This window comes from Sinocyclocheilus grahami, unplaced genomic scaffold (assembly GCF_001515645.1).
Source record: "Sinocyclocheilus grahami isolate Dianchi unplaced genomic scaffold, SAMN03320097.WGS_v1.1 scaffold48.1, whole genome shotgun sequence".
Classification (NCBI taxonomy): domain Eukaryota; kingdom Metazoa; phylum Chordata; class Actinopteri; order Cypriniformes; family Cyprinidae; genus Sinocyclocheilus; species Sinocyclocheilus grahami.
This window is the reverse complement of record NW_015505227.1, coordinates 2,961,902-2,967,391: the sequence shown is the minus strand read 5'-3', so window position 1 is coordinate 2,967,391 and position 5,490 is coordinate 2,961,902. Positions and strand designations below refer to the sequence as shown.

Sequence of the window (5,490 nt, the reverse complement as noted above, 5' to 3'; positions counted from 1 at the left end):
CAAAATATATATTGTGTGTTGGAGTGGTCCAGACGCTACAGGACTAAGTCCGGACATAAGTTCATACTAACTATGATGTGCTCTAACACCCGTTTCCCGGAAGCTGTGCCTTTACGCACTGTAAAAACCAAGGGAATTCTGCGAGCTTTAACGAAGTTCTTCTCTACCTTTGGTTTACCAAAGGTGGTGCAGACCGACCAGGGCACAAATTTTATGTCTCGGTTATTCAAACAAGTGATATCACAACTCCATATAAAACATGAAGTCTCTAGTGCGTACCATCCAGAATCACAGGGTGCGTTGGAATGGTTTCACCAAACCTTAAAGTCAATGTTGTGTACCTTTTGTGCTCAGTCAGAAAGAGAGTGGGATGAAGGTTTACCCCTATTATTGTTTGCTGTGTGTGAGACTCAGCAAGAATCGCTTGGCTTTAGTCCTGCCGAATTAGTTTTTGGCCACACTGTGAGAGGTCCTCTGAAATTATTGAAAGAGAAAATGATGGGTTGTAAATCCAATGATGCCACCAATATCTTGGATTATGTTAGTTCATTTCGGGAGTGTTTGCATCGTGTGTGTGAATTAGCTCGTGCCTCTATGGCGTCTGCTCAAGTAAAAATGAAGACCCGATTTGACAAAAAAACTGTTTCACGTTCTTTTAATCAGGGTGATATGGTCTTGGTTTTGTTACCTGTCCCTGGATCAGCCTTGCAGGTGAAATTTTCTGGTCCCTATGTGATTGATGCTAAATTTAGTAAAACTGATTATGTAATCCGTACACCTGACCGAAAAAGGAAAACTCGCGTCTGTCACATAAATGTTTGAGTTTTATGTTTCGCGCGACAACGAAATAAAATATCCTGTCGCCCAGTTGCACCTGTATCCGTTATATCTGTACCTGCTCCTGATTGTCCTGATACAGATGGATTGACTATGCGAAGTGTTTCTGTTACTGGTGCCCATTTACAAAACTCTGAGATTATTAGAGATTTGACGTCTCATTCGTCATATCTGTCCTAAGTCCCCCGAGCAGATATTTGTCAGTTAATCCAGACATAGCTAACTTTGTTCTCCGATGTACCATCTAGAACGACTGCAGTGTACCATGACATTGATGTGGGAGACCATCCACCAATTAAGCAGCATGCTTATAGGGTGAACCCGACTAAGCGCCAGGTAATGCAGGATGAGGTGAAATACCTGCTCGAAAATGGGTTGGCTGTTCCGAGCTCCAGCGCTTGGAGTTCCCCCTGTCTTATCGTTCCGAAAAGTGATGGTACGTCCCGTTTTTGCATTGATTATAGAAAAGTCAACGCGATTACGAAGCCGGATTCCTTTCCTTTACCACGTATGGAGGATTGTGTAGACCGGGTGGGGTCAGCTACCTTTGTTTCGAAGCTGAATTTACTCAAGGGCTACTGGCAGGTGCCCTTGACTCCTCGCGCAGCCGAAGTTTCAGCTTTTGTTACGCCTGATAACCTGCTACAGTACACCGTTATGGCGTTCGGATTGCGACGTTTCAGCGTCTGATGAATAAGGTGTTGACAGGCATTCCTAATTGTGACGCGTATTTAGACGACATTGTGGTGTACTCTTCTGATTGGAATGAACATCTAAAAACCCTTCGGATGGTGTTTGACCGTCTGCAAGCTTTTTCTTTGACTCCAAATCTCACGAAATGCGAGTTTGGAAGGGCTACAGTAACGTATTTGGGCAAGCAGGTCGGCCAGGGTGAAGTTCGTCCTATTGCTGCTAAAGTGCAGGCTATTGTACAGTTCCCTGCCCCGAATACTAAGCGACAGCTGAGACATTTTCTCGGTATGGCAGGATACTGTCGGGGGATTCTGTAAAAACTTTTCTGATGTGGTGTTACCGCTGACCAATTTGCTTTGTTAAAACAGACACACAAAATGTGTGGTCCGATGAATGTCAGATAGCCTTTGAGTCTGTCAAATCATTATTGTGCAGCACGCCGGTACTCTCTGCTCCTGACTTCTCAACGGCGTTCAAGCTGGACGTGGATGCTAGCGCTACTGGCGCTGGTGCTGTTCTCCTGCAGGAAGATGCGCATGGAGTTGATCATCCTGTGTGCTATTTCTCGAGGAAGTTTTTGAAGCACCAGTTGAATTACAGCACAATCGAGAAGGAAGCGTTGGCGTTGCTGCTTGCGTTATAGTATTTTGAGGTGTATGTGGGGTCAAGTCCATTACCTCTTGGGGTATTTACAGATCATAACCCTTATATTATAACCCTTAAAATATTTTGAAAGATAATCATTGTATGGACCAAACACACCAAGTGTTCCACAGAAGAAAGAAAGTCATAAAGGTTTGTAATTACATGAGGGTGAGTAAATGATGACAGAATTTTTTATCTCGAGGGAACTATCCCTTTAAACACGCATTTGATTCAGCTAGAAAGGAACCAAATTCTTTTGTCCCGTGAATAATTGCCATTGGTTCTGTGAGAGTGGGGGGTCAGACTACAGGATAATAAGGCTAATTATATCTCGGAGGACAAATCAAAACTAATCTTGATCCAGCGGGGAACCGAATCACAGTTAGTACTGACTCTGAGGCAGTATCCTTAACCTCTGGAACTCTATCAGACAAAAAGAATTTGGGAAATGTTTCTAATCCCCACAGGGTGAAGACATGAAATCCTACTGGCCGCCAGATTGAAGTTGTGGGTTCATATCGGCTGTAGTGACTTCTATTATTTTGCCCTTTAGGTGCAAGCGTCCCTTGAGAACAAGCGGATTTCGGAGATGACAAAGCAGAGATACTTTAACTGAAAACCGCTATTCAGTAAAAAGCAAAGGAATGTGCTCTCCCTCTCCTTTTCTGCTGACTGAAATAATGATTGACCTCTGCAATAGAGACAGAAAGAGAATGAGACTACAAGTGCTGCATTAATACAAGAAAATTACGATAGATAGATAGATAGATAGATGTTTGAACTAGTGTGTATATTTAAGTATAATTTCTCTAGAGCTCAGCTGTTTTTAAAGGAATATGCGATATGCGATATGCAAAAATATGCAAATTTAGGGCAAATATCACATTGTATTTAAGAGCATCCAGAAAGCAAAAGAAAGAACAGTGCGAATAACAGGATAAGACTGAGTGAGTTCGTTTTAGACTGGTGTCCCAGTGGACCTCCGCCACAGTGCTGAGCTCATTTAGGAGGTCAGGGATTGGTTAATTGACGGTGTGACTCCTGGTGCGACACAGTAACCTCAACGTCAGTCTAAAGTTAGACTTTTCCCTCGCCGAACCACAAGCCAAAGCAAAAAATACTCACCTTAAAATGCTACAAAGAGCTTAGAATAGATCATTCACACACATTTGGCTCAGCTTTGCCAAGATTCCAATGTCTGCAATCAGAAGAGATTTCAGTAAACAAAAGCACTATAAAACTATCATAAAAGTGAGTCTTCTGAGGCTATATGATACATAAGAAAATTATGCATAAGAAGCAGTCATTATTGTGCAAATTATTAAATGTGTTAAAGCCTAAGAGAATAAGGCAAAAAGAGGAAGGCTAAACATACAGCATACATTCCCACGTTCAGACATCTGCTTTTTGCACAGATGTATAAATTAGCGCTGTACTCGTACAAAGAATATTTACACACTGCCATACCAAATAATGACTTATTAACAGAAAACCTCTCATGTTTATCTGTTCCACGCTGATATTAGCCATCTAATGGGTCTGCCTGTTTGTGTGTCTGTCCATTAGTATGCGGCTCAATTCTGAGTGCATAATTAGCAGGTGTTTTAGCATTATGGATAAAATCCAAATCAGATAAACACAAACACACGCATATGAAAGGCTTGGCATTCAACACACACATATTCATTTCAAACACTCCTGACGCCCACACAATGTCTCTGACAAGGACACAAACGAGAGCGAGATTTGTTTCTTCATAATGTTGACTAATCCACCATAAACACAAAACCAGTTTAAAATTAACCGAATTGAAGGCCTGAGATGTGATCAGAAGGAATATGAAACGCTAAAAATATCAAAATGAAAAAATACTAAGAAAAATCTAGAATCTAAAATCTATTGTTACTAGGGATGCGTGTATGTATATACTCAATAATATTATTAACATTATTTGTTGGTTATTGACCATAACATGCTCAACATAATTATTAACTCTATTATTTTATATTTATAGTTAATTATTATTATTATATATATATATATACACACAAATACACACTTTTTTCAGGAATCTTTGTTCAAGTTCAACAGAACAGCATTTATATGAAATAGAATTTTAGCTCTATTTTAAGACTTTACTGTCACTCTTGATCTATTTAATGCATCCTTGCTGAGTAAAAGTAGAGTTCATTTCTTCCACATACATTTAGTTTTTTTTATTTAATTGCAACATTTAAAATTACTTTTTCAGATAATTTCGTTTTTTTTCATATAAAATAGTATAAATTGTACAAATATCAATAATATTAATTATTTGATATTAACATTATTTATTGGTTATCAATCATAACACAAACATAATTATTACCTTAATAACATATCAGAAAATCAGTGCAACCCTAATCATGATCATTCCTTAATCGGAAAGCTCATAAATTAAACGAGTCTGATGAAGACGCTCACAAGTAAAACTAGACTGAAATAAAATCCATTAGTATGTACTGCAGTGGTCTGCTGTAGTTATCAGACCGAGCATGTGAATGAGCATGTGATCAGGCGTAAACCTCAGGCATGACCGGTTAAAGGGAATTTAAACCTGAATTTGTGGGAAATCTTGGGGTTCTGACAGCTCAAACACTGAGTTATGACTCAGAATCAGCCTCCTGCTTTGTGAATGTGAATGTGACAGAAAGCTGTGGCGTTCTTCTCTATGAGCAGCTGTTCAATACATGTGGCCGCAAATGTGCATCTGTATGTGTGTGCATTCAAACAGATGCGTGCGTGCACTCACTAAAATAAAAGGAATACGACTTACTTCTGTCAAATGCAAAGGTGAAAGATTTTTGAAACCCTTTTATAGATGTCTGAGAAACATATCACTTCATTTATTTCATGATACTTTTCACCTCTGTTAACTAAAGACTTGAAGCCTTGAAATATAATTCATATGAACAACTTATTATAAATAAAAAATGGCCAAGTTATTCTCCAAAAATCACCTTTTTTGTTCTACAGAGAAAAGAAAGTCATGTGGGTTTGGAATGACATACATGTAAAAAATACTTTTCCTCCAAATCACAAGTCACTTCAGCTTTAATTATTATACGTACGTAGTTCTGATAAGACATCGGCCATAATTGCTTTGATCGTTTTACGTGAGGCCTCTAATGCAGGGCTGAAATAACGCAGACCTGACAAAGTGGTGAATCAATTAATCTATCATTTCAAGACTGTCACAACAGTACAGCTCATTAATTAATCTCCAGAAAGCCTTGATGAGTGATGTGTGTGTGTGTGTGTGTGTGTGTGTGTGTC

General features: G+C 39.2%; 1 long non-coding RNA gene across 1 annotated transcript in view; it reads right to left on the bottom strand.

Moving 5' to 3' along the window:
* Positions 1–5,490, bottom strand: part of LOC107582962 (uncharacterized) — a 19,313-nt gene that overhangs the window by 11,883 nt on the left and 1,940 nt on the right. Inside the window, exon 2 of the long non-coding RNA XR_001608996.1 lies at positions 207–217. This is a non-coding gene — a long non-coding RNA (uncharacterized lncRNA). The remainder of the gene's footprint in view (positions 1–206; positions 218–5,490) is intronic.